The sequence below is a fragment of the Nesoenas mayeri genome (assembly GCF_963082525.1).
Source record: "Nesoenas mayeri genome assembly, chromosome: 1".
In the NCBI taxonomy this organism is placed as follows: Eukaryota; Metazoa; Chordata; class Aves; order Columbiformes; family Columbidae; genus Nesoenas; species Nesoenas mayeri.
This window is the reverse complement of record NC_137541.1, coordinates 25222483-25239812: the sequence shown is the minus strand read 5'-3', so window position 1 is coordinate 25239812 and position 17330 is coordinate 25222483. Positions and strand designations below refer to the sequence as shown.

The window sequence follows — 17330 nt, the reverse complement described above, 5'->3', positions numbered from 1 at the left end:
CACCAGAGTTAGAGATGGAGAAACTAGGATAAAAACCGTATGAGTCACTGTCAGAACTAGGATGAAATACATGCTCCTTGCTGTATATCTTTATGTTATTCCTTTAGTGCATTGTATCACCTCTAGTATTCCTCACTATCCATACTTTTGACCAGAGGCTAAATCAGCAAAAGAATCAGCTTAATTGCTGACATCTGGCCACCAGTAAGGTAGGAACTTGCAGAAGTGTTACTTCATAAGTGCAGCCAGTAAGAGTTTCCTCAGGGCTGCTAATTAGTCTGGAGAATAAAGTACAGCCACAGGTTTCAGAGGGCCCCAGAGTCATGTCTGGTGACTGTCAGACATTTGCTTTTCATTTTCCAAGGCATACTGTGTCAGCAAAAGTAGTCAGAACCAGAGGAGGTGATAGAGACAGGAGGACACAGTGATGCTCTTTCATTAGTGAGTGTGAAGACTGGTATGAATGGAGGAACAGAGGTATTTGTTAATGTAAAATATTTTAAAAGTCTGTTGCCAAGGAAAAGAAATAACAATTTGTTCTTCATTCCTATGGTAAATAGGACATGAAGTACCACAACAACAACAACAAAGCTTGGTTAGATATTAGGAAAGTTGTTTTGGGGGTAAGCCTAATGAAGTAATAAAATATATCCCATGGAGCTGTGGAGCATTCAATCTCGGAGGTCTTGGAATATTAGGTAAAGAGATTTTATTTGGTATATTGTGTCCCCTTGTGGGGTAACAAGATGGACTTACAGATTTCTTGAAGTCTATGACTATCCTTGAGAAAATAAGGCAGATAGAAACTAGATAGAAACTAAAAAGGGAAAACATAGTGATTTCTTAAACAGGTGAAGAGATTTCAAGTACAAATGAGCCATGTTGACTCAGGGCTTTAACTGAACAATATGTAGTTTACAGCATCTTCCTAAAATGCAAAATATTCTAAAAAAAAAAAAAAAATCCAATCCTATGAGAAAATATTCCTGACAGGAGCAGGGAAAAGGGAAGGGAGCACAATGTCAGTTGTGTATAGCCAGCTGAAGTTTGAGGAGATATAAAGCAACATAATCTGAAAAAGGGATGTTTTTCATGGGATGGCATGTAAAAATCAGTGCTAAGAGAAGATCTAAATCTTCTCCCTTACTGAGTCGTTTTCTATGGAGTTTGAAATACATTATCAGAAGTAGGTAGCATTAGTTCTAACTTTAATTTTATTTCATTTTTAATTGTCCAGAGTAAAGTTAGGAGGAAACCCTACTTGCTGTTTGTTACAGCCTCAGACAAGTTTCCATGAAGCCCAACTAACTTTAGCAAACAATTACAAAGACTAAAGGCCTCAAGGAAAATTACTGGTGTGTTCTGTAAACATCTGGTTGCCATTTTCAATTACAAAGACCAACCCACTGAAGGAAGCAGTTTAGTTTTTTTGGAACAGAAATGGGACACTGGGGTTTTTGTTCTTTTTCATAGTGGAGAGTAAAGGAAATGTCAGGAATAGAGAGGTCACTAGATGCTCAGCTTTTATAAATACAAAAGTCTCTGAGAAAATTAAAGTAAATTGAAATCAGGTTCTGAAAGTGTAAACAGCCCTGTGGAGGTAAGGTTAAATAAGCAGGACTGGAGATCCTAGCATGCCAGCAAAAGCACAAGATCATTCTATCATAAGTAAGTAATTTAAAATATTGTGCAAAATAACAATGGTGAGGAGAGCTACAGAAGTATTTTGTGGATTACCATACAAATACATGTGTATCTTCAAATCTAGCAGATAAAAATTCTCTTCCAAAAAATCATTTTGGCTGTTGGTACAAATATATAGCTGACAGTATGCAAAACTGGTTGGTTTCCTAATGCAAAATGTATGTCATGTGAGGACTGTGCAAAATTTTGACAAGTAACACACACGTTTCAGAGGCATTCCTTTTGTATGTGCTTGAGTAAGGAACTTCCTAAACAAGAGAAATAGGTAGAAATGTGATCCTTGGAGCATACTGATTTACAAGCACACTTAATGTTCATTAAATTTGTTCTGCTTCCTTAAAATGAAAGTTCATGTAGTTTTAGGAAGAAAATGTATACCAGAAACATACACTGTCTTGATCACATTTTAATTTTTCTTCTAGAAATTAAGCCTGGGTGTTTACCATAAAGTTGAAAGTGGATGCCTGGTCTCATGCTGCAGACATCATTGGTTTCAGTACAAAACACATCAGTTTCTGACAAACCAAAATAAATGCTCCTCTCTAATGGGATGCTGTGGTTTCTTGTTAGATAATCTAAATGCATCATATAGTTTTCTGAACAATATGTATTCTCTTTCTTAATTATTGGCAGAACACATTCATGGTTTTCTAGCAGAAGAGCACACAGACTGTTTCTTTATACCACTAAAATAAACCCTCTGTAGAATCGTACTAAAAACCCTGTTTCAAATGGACTCTTTTCCTTGAGGAAATAAATTCTTTATTTGTTCATAACAAAAGCATAAGCACATTGAACTTTGTCAAGTTAAAACCAAAATGTAGCATTCAGTCGTAAAGTTACCAAACATACCTTTCTTCCGATGTTCTTTTTAGTCATATAAACAGAACATGCAGTCCAGTGGAGAGTGGTATTTATTGGGCTGACTTAGAACTCACAATAATGAAAATGTTACATGCTGATTACACAGTGAGCTAAAATTAAAACTTTGCTGGAATAAATTATGTCATGTTAATAGAATGTGAAAAACATCAGTGTCCAGGCAGATACACGTTGGCCAAAGGAAAGCAACAGTGTACGCATCCACCGAAATTAAATAAATACAAGGGATTAAGATGTAAGTATGCAAGAATAATATGCTAGAAACATGCAAATCCTATACAAGGGTTTGAGGCAATATTTTGTAAATGTAGCCTAGGGGATAAAAAGGAAACAGCAGGTAATTGTTTATTCAAGTATCTTTAAAATACTTCACTGTAAGAAATGAGTCCTGGCTCTGATAGGGTTCAAGCAGAGACTCTGGTTTATAAATATATGCGTCTGTTCTTAAATGTCAGATGATTGTCTATTAATACAGGTGCTGGGAGAATGGCAGTGAGCCTGGCCAGAAGCCAGTGGCAGCCCCTCCAGAGCGCTCTGTCAAAGGCGCTGCTGCGTTGGTGCTGCCCGCTGTTCTGGCTGCTGGCAGCTCTGCACCCTTTCTGATGCACTGCCTGGCTCTGCGCCCTGGTCAGCTGTGATGAGAAGTGTGCTGTCTTTCATCATTGTGTTCCCATTTTATATAGAGGCACTACATACCACTGAAACCAAACCTTCTTTTCTTTCTTTTTTTTTTTTTCTTTTTTTTCTTTTTTTTTTTTAAGCTACTGTGACTTTGATTTAGACAGCAAAAAGCTAATCCACTGTGTGGGCCTTCATTGTAATTTGCAGCCAGCCCACTCCATTCCTAGGTTCAGATTCCAACTTTCTCCAGCTGCATCCACTTTCAGCTGACAGCTCTTCTGACTGTTGCATCCCAAAAATGCCCCAGACATCAAAAGTGCAGGAGCCACCCACGGGTTAGAACATGTCTCTGAAAATTTCACACACTGTATTGTTGTTGCACTGGCTTATTTTACATCAAATGGGAACCTTGTATTCATGAGGACACTGATTTTTCTACCCTTCCGATGTTCGTTATAATCTCTCAATGTTGATTTTTCAATGTAATATTGAATATTCTTTTGTTCACCTGCTGAAGTTGTCCATTTGGAGGTAACCCCAGTTAGCATTGGTGTTGAAGAGAAAGGAACATTCTCTGATGTACTCAGAAATCAAAACCATCCCTCAGTTTCAAGTTGGCCACGAGACCTTTCAGATCCCTAAAAAAAAAAAAATGTACAGAAGTGGTACCTTCTCTTTGATTAGAAATAATATATATATAAAATTTCTGTCATTTCTGGCAGCCATGTTTCCTTAAAAAACAATGTCCGTTTTTAACAACAGAAAGACAAAATATGGAATGGATGTGGACTAAGAAGTAACAAGGGATTTGAAATTAAGATAAGCAACCTTAACTGGTAGCAAGAATAAAAAAATATAGTCTAAACATATTCCCTCAAGGGTGCCTCATGTAAGTAAAATATATTCAGACCTTGAACAAGGGAAGGACAGAAGAGCTGAGTGGTATGCATTTTGGAAAGTTTGAAACAAATGATTCAAGCCATAAAATGTTTCTATAACAAGCTCATTGTTGTAATGACTTTGTTTCTGACATTTGTGCTAATGCTTTCCAAAATAAATATTTAGCTATAAAAATGGGTTTCATTTTTAATTTATAGCAGCTACTATAAGTGTGTATGAACACAGAATATGCTATGTTTTTTTCTGCATTATGTAAGTGCAAGAAGAATCTGGCAGAACCACAGTTATTTTAGATCTGACAGAATACAGCTCTATTGATCAATTTTTTGCAAAAGGACTTTTAGTGTAAAGTGGTAAAAGACAAAACCACTTTTTCTTTATTTGGAAGAAAACTACTGTTTGCTACTTTTTTTTTCTATTTTTTTTTTCCTATTTTTTTCTTTTTTTTTTTTTTTTTTAATTTTTTCTTCCCCGAGAGATTAAATACAAAACCTGTCAACATATTGAAGTACTTTGTTAAACAAGCTGATAAAGAAAGAACAAGACTTAGCTATTTTGGACCAGATCAAGAAGTAAAGTATTTGTCTAAATAGGAATGAGGCATTTAATTTATTTATTTTTTTTGTCATCTGGCTTCAGTGACTCTGCCTCAAAAAAAGAAAAGCCCTCACTCTGGTTTTTACAGCCACAGTGAGGCTGAGTATCACTGGGACCTTTCCAGAAGTCAGTCTTCAACAAAAAATAATTGAGGTAATTTTCTGGGTAGGGCTGAAGACACAGACTTCAAATACATAGAGTTTGGCACATGTTAACCCCATTTTCACTTGGAATGAAGTGCTACAGATTTAGAAAATAAAAAAAGGTTAGAGGACCCTTGGAGAAAGCTCTAAGAATAGAAAGAAAAAAGTGCTCACAAAAGTACTGGCACAGGAAGTAACTGTAGACCAGTCAGGCTGCCCTCTTTATGACAGGATGATGTGTGAGGTAGGAGAGAGCAGCAGGGTTTTTCCTCTCTACCCAGCACCACAACACGCCTGATTTGCATCCCAGATGTTACAGTACATATATTTTGTAGATCAAACAGTGTGGGGGTTTCTGTTGACCTTCAAAACCGAGAGGTCTGATCCTATATTTCTTTAAAATGTTTGGAGAGATGATTTTAACTTCCACTTTAGAGTCCATGTTCTAAGGATGCTCTACATGATAGTCTGTATCTCCAACTTTCCCTACCCTATGGCATTCCAGGTGGGTTTTGTTGAAAGGCAGTGTAGGGTTCTGCAGATAACACAGTATATGTGGGGTACAGCTGGAAATCTCCCTTACATGACTATTGCATCACCGTCTTCTGTGGTTTTGTCTAACTCATAAACAAAATAGGTCAGTTCCCTGGTTCTGAGGACAAGTGATGCCGTATGGCTCATGTCTATGTATTTAAACTCTTTTCCCCTGACTGAGGGTGGCCTGCTCTTCACAGAGATCTAGGAACTGTCACTGGCTTGAGCTGTCTCCTGGGGCATTGCATGGCCACCCAGGGAGAAGAAAACAAACACAGAGGATGGTTGAAGGCCAGCGGTTGAGGACGTGTCCTGACACTGTTTAGTTTAGCCGTTGCCTCTATTCCCAAGCTTCTCTTTTTCAGTATTCTGATTGTTTCCTCCCTCTTGGGTATTAAGGAATCTGACATATTAAATAGTGTTGGCATAGGATGCCCGTGGACTGTAAATGCAGTGATAAAGGACTGCCATTCTGACTTTGAAATATCTTTGTTTCTTGCAATGGTGATCAAACACTGTACTTTAAAACACCATAATTGTAATCCTAATTCACTGTAACTAGAATGAGATAGGACATCAAGACAAATATACCCATTTCACACCTTAGCTGCTTATCCTGGGGCTTCTCTATATCCACAGAAGAGGCTGTTTTCTCTAACTCTAGTGCAGTTTCTGCCCTTTAAACTCAGTGATGAATTCTCATTAGTGCTGTCATTCAGAGGGCTTCTCAGCTCAGCCTCGTTATGTTTTCAGTCTGTTGCAAAGGAGCGATAGAAAGGCTGGGCTGAAGGGAAACATGGAAAGTGTACTCAGACTGACAGTTTGGTTTCCTTGGCCACAGTTCCTCCTCCCCAGGTGCTACTTTCCCATTGAATCTTTTTTTTCCAGCCTCTGGCTCTTTCCATTTGTTGCATGTACCTCTTTAAACACCCAGATTCTTCCTTGTAAGAGCAGCAGGATCAGCAGGCTGGATTATAGTCTAGTGGGGAAGATGTTTCAATACCTCTTGGTTTTGTTGTAGCTCCTATGGACACATGCATCCAAATTAGGGATTGCCAAATCTATCAGCCTGATGGAGGCGAGGCCACCACAGCTCCATGCTCTTGGGTCCAGCCAGCAGCAGGGCTGAGTGTGTGCTCCCAGGGGGCACAGGCGCACGCCTGTTTGCCACACACACACTGGTACCTCCCCCCAACACCTGCAAACCACACATACACCCACACACAGCAGCCTCAGAGATCAACACACACAGACACAGTGCCCACACAAATGTGATCAGCACCTGCAGCATCATCCACTCGCCAGTGTTCACACATGCTCTCATGCATCCATAGACACATTGGCCTCCAAGCCCTGGTCCCACACCCAGGTCTGCACTTTTTGCCCCAGACACACACACACGTGAGAGAGCCTTGCTGCCAGGAAAGGTGATAGAAATGGAGCTTAATGAGAGGAAAGGACAGACTGCCCTGAGCAGGTGCAGCGCATGGCCGGCCAGGACTAGCAAACAGCCCACTGCTTAGACATGACAAGCCTTTTAGATTGCTTTATTCCTCTGTTTTCCCATGCTTGTTACTCTTTAACACATCTTGATACCTTGTTTTCCCACTTTTGATTTCCTCCACTAAATAACCTGTAATAAAAAATTGAGAAGTGCTTTTCCCCTGCACCCCATGTTGGGTCCCAAACCCTTAGGTAATGTGCTCCTCACTCTGCCCAGGTCCAGAAGGTGTTTTGGGGCTCCTGTTCACTCATCTTGATGGACACTGGGGCTGAGTTTCCCCCAGACAGTGGCTTGTGTCTCTCTGACAGGGTTACTGGAATTCCCTCACTCAGCCTTGTGCCTCTGTGCTCCTTTCTGTGTGTGTGTGTGCACATGTACATGTGCATGAGAGAAGAGTGTTGTGTGGGCAGATCTGACTCCTATGATGTCCCTGAGAGCAGCTGGAGCAGGGCACTATTTGGGTTCCTCCACCTGCTGCAGTTTCTCTGGACACTGTTGGGTACATCTGCAGATCAGCTTTTTATCACAGAACCAGCAAACACAGCACTCCTAAACTCTGCTTATTCAGCAACATAGATATGGGTCTGAAAGTTATAACCTGTGTTCCGCTGAGTTTCTCCCAGTAAAGTAACAGATCTCCAGGCCTAACTAATCTCTTTTTTTTTTTTTTTTCACCTCTGCAAAAGTAATTGAAGCATTAACAACAGCTTCTGTAAGAGAACTTTTGAATCCTGGTGATTATGCATCTATTGACTCTGTTGGTTTTCCATCTTACAAGTCTGTATCCAGCCAAGAGCAGGTTTTCCTGTCCCCACTGTGTTCTTCATTGCTGCATGTGTTTGTTTTCCTTTTGCCACTCTGCTCTGTGAGTTGCAGAGGTAACTATCTCACATATTTAAACTGCTAGTTTTATTTATGTTATCTGAAGTTTAAATAAAACAAATTAAGCAGAGAACTTGAAGACCTTGTGAATATATGACTAGAATGGGTATGTATGTGCAGAAACAGCACAGTTAGGTACTCAGAGCTGTGACGTGCACTCTTTTCAACTTTAATTTCACTCATTTGCTCATGATAAATCCTTCTACTTCATGACTGAATGCTACTTTTCCACATGACTTTGCCTCAGGGTGCACAGAACAGGGATATGGAGTTCTTTCCTGGATATAGTCCCAAGAGTTTCTGTTCAAATAACTTGGATCACGTAGCAGTGAGGGTTGTCCAACTGAAACTGTGTCAAGCAGAGTCTTTTTCCTTGGCACAGAGCAAGGTGGAACTATTCTTCCCTCTCCTCTGAGGCTTGGAGAGCTGAACACCCTCCTAATCACATGAAGCAGTGTAGTCTTCCTCCCTCAGTGGAATGCAAGTACGAAAATTTGGTAACGTTTTCATTTATTTTCTTTGGTCAATGAATGGTCCAGTGCCACCTCTTATGCTCAGCCCCAAACCCTGCTACCAAGCCAGGGACATCACTGCAAATTTTCTGATGCCTGTGACAGATGGAGCATATAGACAATAACTTCCTTAGCTATAGAGTTGCCCTACCCATGAGCTTCTTCATCCCAATCCGATCATTGCATATCTCAACTGCATGACCCACCTCCTATATAGACATCCTCTCTTTTCAGTTTTCACCTGGTTCTTCATCCCAGTCCATCTCTTGTAGCCTGTCTCTATTGTCTCTTATACTGACTTGTCTGTCAGAGAGTTTCTTTCTCCACCTTCACCGCAGGTAAGGAAGCACCCACACAGGTGGATTAGACAAGTACTCCCGTTGCACGGAAGGTTAGGTATCAGTCCCATAATGCTTTCTTGTGCAAGTGAGAAACATATCTAGCAGCTTCGACTGTGGTAGTCTACCTGGTGTATAAAATATATATAGAGTAAGAATTCCAACATTTGGGAGCAGCTAGGGGTGTAAGCCTTGTTAGCTTGTATACAAGTAGAGCATACCATATTGGATCACTAGATACTTTTAGTTTCACTGAGGCTTGTTGTGCAGAAAGTACCCACGTGTGGAGAGCATACCAGAGTAATCTGAATGTTCATGCGAAGCATAGTGTGTAAGCCTGGAAGTTGAAAAACAGGCTTAAGTGTTTGAATTGCCCTGATGTATTTGCCATTGGGTCTGGACTACATATTTTCCTTCTGTTTTGTGGCGAGTTGACTTTGGCTGAATGCCAGGTGCACAGCAAGACACTCTATTGCTACCCTCCTCAGCAGGACAGGTAAGGAAGGAGAAATTGAGATTGAAAAAATTTGTAGATCAAGATAAAGGCAGTTTAATAAAGCAAACATAAAGGCCATGCACGGAAGCAAAAGAAAACAAAATATTTATTCTCTACTTCCCATCAGCAGGTGATGTCCTGCCACTTTCTGGGAAGCAGGGCTTCAATATGCATAGCAGTTGCTCCAGAGGGCAAATGTAACCATTAATGTCCCCACAGACCTCCTTTCTTTTAGCTTTTGTTGCTGAGCAGACGTCGTATGGTATGGAATATCCCTTTGGTCAGTTTGGGTCAGCCATCCAGGCTGTGTCCACTCCCAAGATCTTTCCCAGCCCCAGCCTGTTGGTGAGGGGACAATGTTGGAGAGACAGCCCTGATGCTGTTGTGGCACTGATCAGCAGTGGCCAAGACACTGGTGTCTTACTAGCACCTTGCCAGCTACCCTTGCAAAGCACAACACCATGAGGGTTGCTATGGGGAACATTAACTCCATCTCAATAAGATCCAATACGTGTTTGCTTTTGAACTCTGCTGTAGCTTAGAAAGTATTTTGACAGCATATTTTCATACTTTCAGTTGGCAGATTATGCCACGATAAAAACTATAGGTTGTTAGAGTTATGGTGTGTATTACAGCTCAGGGAAGAACAATTGCTAGGCTGAGACAGTCTCTCCCCGATAAACTAGGACCCATCTCATGCACCTGTCTTACATACTGCAACACTCTTCTTCTAAAGTCAGACTAATATAATTTTTGAATGTACTTCAGTCATTTTTCTTTCCAGTATTCTGGTCATTCTTTTGTTGCACAGAAAAAAATATGTGGATATAGTTTAATAGTACAACATTTTTTTGTGTACTAAATTTTGTTGTCTTACAGGCAACCAGTTATCTGCAAAGTAAAACCACCTCTTTAAATTATCTGCTGTAGGTCTGCAAATTCTCTTATGGTTGTAGGGTAATTTGTTGATTGAAGAAGGGATTGTTAATGACTGAATGTGATATAAATGGAGAAGGGTTTGTCCTGTATCTTATTCGTTCTTATATTTGTGCCTGCAACAGGTATCTTTTGCTTCTTTTAGAGAAAGTTATCTGCCTTGTACTAGCAATTATTCCAGTGGGAAGATGGTAGCTGGTTGACTTGGTAAGTAGGTCCAGGGCAGTTTTAGAGTCTGAGATCAGGCAGAAAAAGGAAAACATCTGGCCAAATCTGAAGAGAGTTCTTCTGGAAGGAACTGATAGCTCTTGGCTCCTTACACACATTTATTTTTGTACTTTTAAAATTCTGCTCTGAATTAAATTCTGCTCTGCTCTGATTTAAGAAAATCAGCATTGCAGCTTGGCCCTTCCTGATGTAAGGAAATGGTAATAAAATAATTCTCTTTTTTTTTTTCCAGACAAGAGTGGAAGCACTAGGCCTCCCCATTTGTAGTTAGACCTAACATGTCTCTGCAGTACTTGCAAAAGAAATCCAGAATAGTCAAACATTACTCTGATTTTGTGGGTGAGGCACTGAGACAGAACTCCAAATTACTGTTTTACCCTCTAAATGCTGAACACAGATGTGGCTGCATTAAGTCTTGCAGACTGGGAAACGATTTGTGCTAAACTGCCCAGGGACAGATGAGCTGCCCTGGCAATTAGACTGTTTCGCTTGGTTCACACCAGCCTCTCCTCCACAAAGAATGCTTCCCTTGGCACTTCGGATCCTCTTCTTAATTGTTGGGTAGCTGAGCCAAAATAAAACCATGATCATCCTCAAAGGGAGTGAATAGTGACTGTCCCCAGGATTCCTGCAGCCTTCCCCTGGCAGCTGTACAGCAACTCTATGAAGTATTTTGTGAATGAATTGGCTGCGTTCAACAATTTCAACCTCATACATAAGGTGGGGGGTTTTTTACACTTATAATATTACACTGCAATTAATGTGTCAAAAGATTTCAGTCTAATTTGTCAAGTTCAGCAGGTGGTTACTGGACTGGACCATGCATTATGGCAGAGTACAGTCAATCTCAACAAGTAGTATGGAGCACACTGTGTGAAACAGCAAGAGGTTTGCACATGGACAGGTGAACAGCCCCTTTCCAGAATAAGTCAGAAAATATCAGAAACTTCATTGTCTTTTCCTATGCTATCTGCACTAACCAGAGCGATCATTTCTTCATTGTTGGTGTAGTGAGTTCAAATTGGTGATAGCTCATGACTATAAAGAGCCATGCCAAAGAAAAATTAAAATACCTCTAATAACTACTTCTTTAAGGGGAAAATTCCTACACACCTAGGTATGAGAAATGCCCTACAAATGAAAAAGTGATATCAAAAACTTATAAAAGGCAGTATCTTTAAGAAAGAGAAAGCATTCAGTCCAACAAGCGGCATTCTGATCTTCGCACAAGTGAGACAGCCAAGCTGCCATAGCCAGAAATAGTCTTCAAAGGATATTTTTCCCTGGAACGTTATCAGTGAAGTTCAGATCTTCAGGGGTGTAGAATTCCCACATCCCCAAACCCTATCACACAGCCTGCCTGATGCTGCTGCCCTCTGAGATGCTGAGGGACATAAAATCAAGCCCAGAGTCCAAAGCCAGGCAATGAGGCAGTCGTTCTGTCTTTCAGACACTTGGTAGTTCTTCCACTCTAAACTCGTGACTTGTAAACCATTGTCTCCTATAAATTAACTACATTTCAGGGATGAAGCCTGCTTTGTAAAGTATATTTCTTGTCCTTTTCTAAACTACGATTTATACACAAGTGGCTGCTTCCATAAATATGTGTATCCTCACTAAACTCAGTTCAATCTGTGCTCACTTCATTGCCCTGCAGGAGCAGAGAAGTTTGACTTTTTTTTTTTCCATGTAGACTCATCATTCATGAAGCTAAAACCTACATTCATCAAATTTCATGTTTTTACAGATCAGATCACAACATGCCAAAAGTGTATTTGAATACAGTTTAACGCATCAGTACCTCAACAATACCATTTCCTGAAAATCTTCTATTCGTATCTATGCTGCTCAAAGGTGCCTTCTGGAAATATTCTTTAAGTAGAGCTGAGGGGAATTTCTTTTAAAAAAGCATTATATGCAAATCTCAGGATCTCCCTTGGCAGGGGTTCTGTAGCCTCCTTAAAGTAACATATTCCAATACTTCATCCTTGTGGTTAGAAACTTTTCTTCATATAATCTTTGCGGAAAATTAAAATATTTACTTTGTATCCTGCCTCCAGTGACTATTATACAAAGGACAATTCATTTTGGATGGGTAAATATTTGGTTTTTGGTGTTGTGGTTTAACCCCAGCCAGCAGCTAAGCACTACCCAGCTGCTCGCTCAGCCCTCCCCGCTGGGATAGAGGAGAGAATCAGAACAGTAGAAGTGAGAAACTTGTGGGCTGGGTTAAAGACAGTTTAATAGGTGAAGCAGAAGCCATGCACACAAGTAAAGCAAAACAAAGAATTCATTCAGTACTTCCCCTGGGCAGGCAGGGTTTCAGCCATCTCCAGAACAGCAGGGCCCCATAATGTGTAATGGTTACTTGGGAATACAAATGCCATCACTCCAAACATTCCTCCTTCTTTTTTCTTCCACCAGCTTATGTGCTGAGCATGATGTCATATGGTATGGGATATTGCTTTGGTCAGTTGGGGTCAGCTGTCCCGGCTGTGCCTCCACCCAGATTCCTGTGCACCCCCAGCCCACTCGCTGGGTGTCAGAGTGAGACACAGAGAAGGCGCTGGCACTGTGCAGGCACCACTCAGCAATAGCTAAAATGTTTTGATTTGATCAAAAATCTTAAAGACAGCACTGTGTAGGCTGCTAGGAAGACTGTTAGCTCCAACCCAGTCAGACTCAGTACAAGGTCTTCCAAAACCCACCACCCCCTTGTGACCTTCTACTGAAACCATGTTTTCCAAACCTGAGAAATGGTGTTACTGCTGGGGTATGACCAACACCAACTGCAGCAGCAGTATTACCTCCTATTCCTTGTATATAACACTCATAAGCAGGTTTTGTTGCAACTCTTAATGTCTGCAGGGTTATGATTATAATGGAATAGTCCCCATTATTTAGAATTCTCTGTGATGTGGAATAAATTCAAACTGCAACCCTAAAGGAGGGGAAGTCAGCTCTTTCAGTCCCTATAAGTCTTTGCCAACAACTCAAAAGTTATATGGGGATTTTTTTTACATATTATATTGTTAATTCATACACAGTTTATGAATCTGGTCCTTTTCTGCAGTAGTGCTCTCTGGCCAATTGTATCTGTCCATCTCATTTCTCCTTCCAAATTATGACACTTTGAACTTGTTTTGAATTTCCTCAGGTTGAATTTGGACCATATGTCAAAAATTTGAATTCTAATGATGTCTGCCAAAGTACTTATAGTTTCCCTTAACTTGGTGTCATTTGCTATTTATAAATGCACTTACTGTTCCATCTTTCAATTTGTTAATGAGAAATTTGAACAGAACTGAATGTACAGTGGGGGATGCTTTGAGGTTCTGCTAAAAAAAAAATCCACTTTGATAGTTACATTTCATTTTTTCAAATAGCTGTGGACTCTACCAGATAGGTACCGTATGTGGAAACAATGTCTAAAGACTTTACTAAAGTTGAACTGTTTCATCGCTTCTATTTCCTTTGTTCACTAAACCAGTTACTCTGTCAGAAGAAATTACATTAGTTTTATATGATGTGTTCTTGACAAACAAATGTTAGCTGTTTCTTGTCATCTTCTTAGCCCCTAATGTTTACAAATTGATTCTTTTTAGGGCGAGTGCAAAATTGCAAATAAACAAAAATAAAGCTGACCAGCCTTTTCATTTCCCAGAATGAATGGAGTACAGAAATATAAGCATAAAAGATGAAAATTGTATTTGATTTTCAAAGTGCTTTCATTTCAAGATTCAGAATGAGGACCTTAACACTAAAAAATCAAATTTCAGTCTATGATATTGAGATGAAACTTACTCATTTGGTTATATCAAATAATTATTTGGTTATATCAAATAATATTTCTTATGTCTATAGACATCTAACAGTTTTCCTGCAAAATCCACACTCCAGTGCCATAGCTCATGGGAAGAATGTAATGGTAGGAATAAGATTATTTCATTTTAGAGCTCCAGAAATTCTTGGTGTTCATCTAAAAAATGTATATGCTGTAAGCCCAAAACCCAACTAAATCTCACAGTTCTCATTTTGTTTCTCTTCACTTTGATCTATAGTATCAGAATACACACCCCTCCCCCCCCCCGCAGAATATTTTTCTAGAAAATGTTAAATGTTTTTATTGGTCTCTGCACTGCTATTTCCACTGCTGCTAAAAACATGTGTTTTTTTTCTCCTCAGATTATCTTTTAGATTATTTTTTCCACATTAACCATTTTAATTATTCCAAGGAACAAGTCAGAGTCAAAGCCAATAAAAACAGTGGTATCTTGTTGAAAATTTTAATTTATACATTATATCAATTATTAGTTGAAATTTATTGCACTTTAAATTGTATATCATATACTTTGACTTGTTCAGAATGAGGGTAACTAAAAGTGGTCACAGTAGGTTGGAATCAAAGAATGCTGTACTACTGCCTCTTGGATTAGCAATTTGGATTGATATTCTTAGGTAAACATGAGATACACATCTCAGGTACACAAACACTTTTTAAGATGGGACTGCAAGATGGGGCTACAAAGACTGGAGGTGAGGCAGGGAAAAGCTGACCTAAAATAAATAGAAGCATCATGCTGCCAGCATAATCCATATCCATATTAAGGTCACTTTGCCTGCATAATACAATATAATTCTGCAGATGAACATTCCTTGTGTAGGCAAGGCCTTAATTAACAGGCTGAACTAAAAAACCTTGGTTTGAAAAGATTCTTAGAAAGAGGATGAACAGACAATTTTATATGCTCTTTTTAAGAAGTTATTGCTGGAAAATGCAAATGCAAAATAATACAAAGCAGTAGAGATCATGTCCCTGAGGTAGGACTTCATATTGGTTAACCAGTCTACTGCTCCTGCAGACTGAGCTCCTCTGCTTTGCTGAGTTAAGCAAAGAAGATTTTAGAAACTGTAGACAAAACCCTTTGTGTGTAAAAAACTTCATGTATATTGCAAGTTTAAATTTTCAGATATGAAGTATCCATTTTAGACTTCCATGGTAAATGTCCTGTAAAAGACTGTTCTGATATGAAGTATGCAGGAAACCAGCAAAAGAGTATGTACCTTGAAGATGGAATTATATAGACATTATTAACGTTTCTTCATTAAATATTTCTAAATACATTTTGAAGCATGAGTTTTTCCATACAGATGCATTGTATCACTACTGTCACTTTTGTTCTTCTTTTCTCTTGTAGACTGTTTTAGCTCACATATTCTATCTTGCTTTACTTGAGATATTATTTCTACGAAAGTGAACTTCTGTGTTAAAATACAGTGCCTGACAGCTTGTGATCCTTTGCCTGGGCCACATGTTGTTACTGGAATATTAATAACACTACCACTTTTTCACTGAGATATAGTTTTATAATTGTGAAATATGCAGAAGGAAGACAGACTCATGGTCTCATGATGATGGATGGTCATCTCCAGAAAAAGTTAAGCTGGGGGAGGAATGACACAGTCAGTTTCTAGGCTATATCTATTCACAGAGGAGTGTGTTCCAAAACTAAAAAACTGTTTGTACACATGACTCTCTCATTTATGTTTTCCAAGAACATGTTTTCAGATGTAGTTGATGAGGAATGTGTTTATACATTTAAATAGAAGTCAGGCTGCTCTGTCAGCTAAGAGACAGCACTAGGTGTATGCGGTTTTCTGATAGGAAGTCTTCTGTTTTCTATAAATAGACATGTTTCAGTTCTGATTGTTCTGTGCTGAAATAACTGGCGAGATGTCTAATTACTCTAAATAGGAAACACAAGTAATGGCAGGCATTCAACCCCTCCTGAAAAATTGTTCCTAGCAGTTAACTGTTCTACTTCCTGGGCACTGGCTTGAAAACATGCTATGTCCAAGTGTCCTTTTTCCTTCTCTTCAGTACATTCATATCGATCACTCTGCTGTGTCCTAAAGCCAAATGATACACAGTGCAGCGTATACTTTGGAGTCAGGATCAAATTCATCCCTGGCCAGGACGCATAACTATAAACAAGGGAAGGAAATGAACTGCTGCTGAGAAATGGAGTTCCCTCGAGCTCCCTTTCAATTTGCACACTGCTAAGCATTGTGCTTTATACATAGTTATAATGATTTATTCAAAGGTGTTTACTCGTAAAAGGCATAACCTCTTGCTTATCTGATAATTACATAGCTGGTGAGGTCATCAAATAGGTTGTTAACACTCTCAATCTTTTGCACTAAAATGAAGTATTTTCTTGAATGTTTCTTTAATGTTTCATATATTTTCTATATATGCCATTTTTATCAACCTGCAGTTTTTGTTTGTTTCTTTCACAAGGGAGCATGTAGCGAATCTGTCTTGCCTAAATTTCACATGCCTTAATTATCCTTGTACCATACATAATAATGGTTCTCATATTGTGAAACTGAAGGATTCTTTACAGTAATGGATGCAGTGTAACTTATTGAAAATTCATCTCTTCGGCTTTATCACACTGCTTATAAACAAAAAGGTGGTTGTTACTTTCATACTCCTGAACTCATTCTGCACAATCGGTTCATTACTGTACTTAACATAAATTGAGTGCTACATCTCCTTAAGCAAAATCTGAACTCTGCTTTGTGATTGCAATTGGCATAGGAAAAAAAAAAAATATTTTGAATAGGGAAATCAGCCAAAATAAAAATCTCTTTGAGCCATCAGTGTGACCCAATTTAGAGGGTTATCTAATAAAATTAGGAAGGTATCACAGATGGATAGCACAAAATGACATAAAATGTATGTAATCTTCCCAACGTTGGGAAAAGAATGAAGCAACCAGTCACTGAAGCAGCTGTCCTGCAGAGAGCTTTGACCTAATGCTGTACCCTGCCTTGGAGGCTGTAGATCTGTTCTGGCTGCCCTTTCCTGTTTGGAACTTCTTTAATTGTCATCCTGTCACTGAAATAGTTTATTGAACATATTCTTGGTGTTCTCAACAGATGTAGTGATTCTGTAGTGATTTCAAGAGATGCCATAATCTCGAACTGGTCCAGATGAAGGCTGTATATGGAAGAAAATAACCACTTCAGGGAGCTGATCAAGCTTGT

At 39.2% G+C, this 17330-nt stretch overlaps 1 protein-coding gene across 1 annotated transcript in view; it reads left to right on the top strand.

Annotated features, from left to right (window-relative positions):
- Positions 1-17330, top strand: part of CPED1 (cadherin like and PC-esterase domain containing 1) — a gene marked incomplete at both ends in the record, with an annotated part of 145322 nt that overhangs the window by 16957 nt on the left and 111035 nt on the right.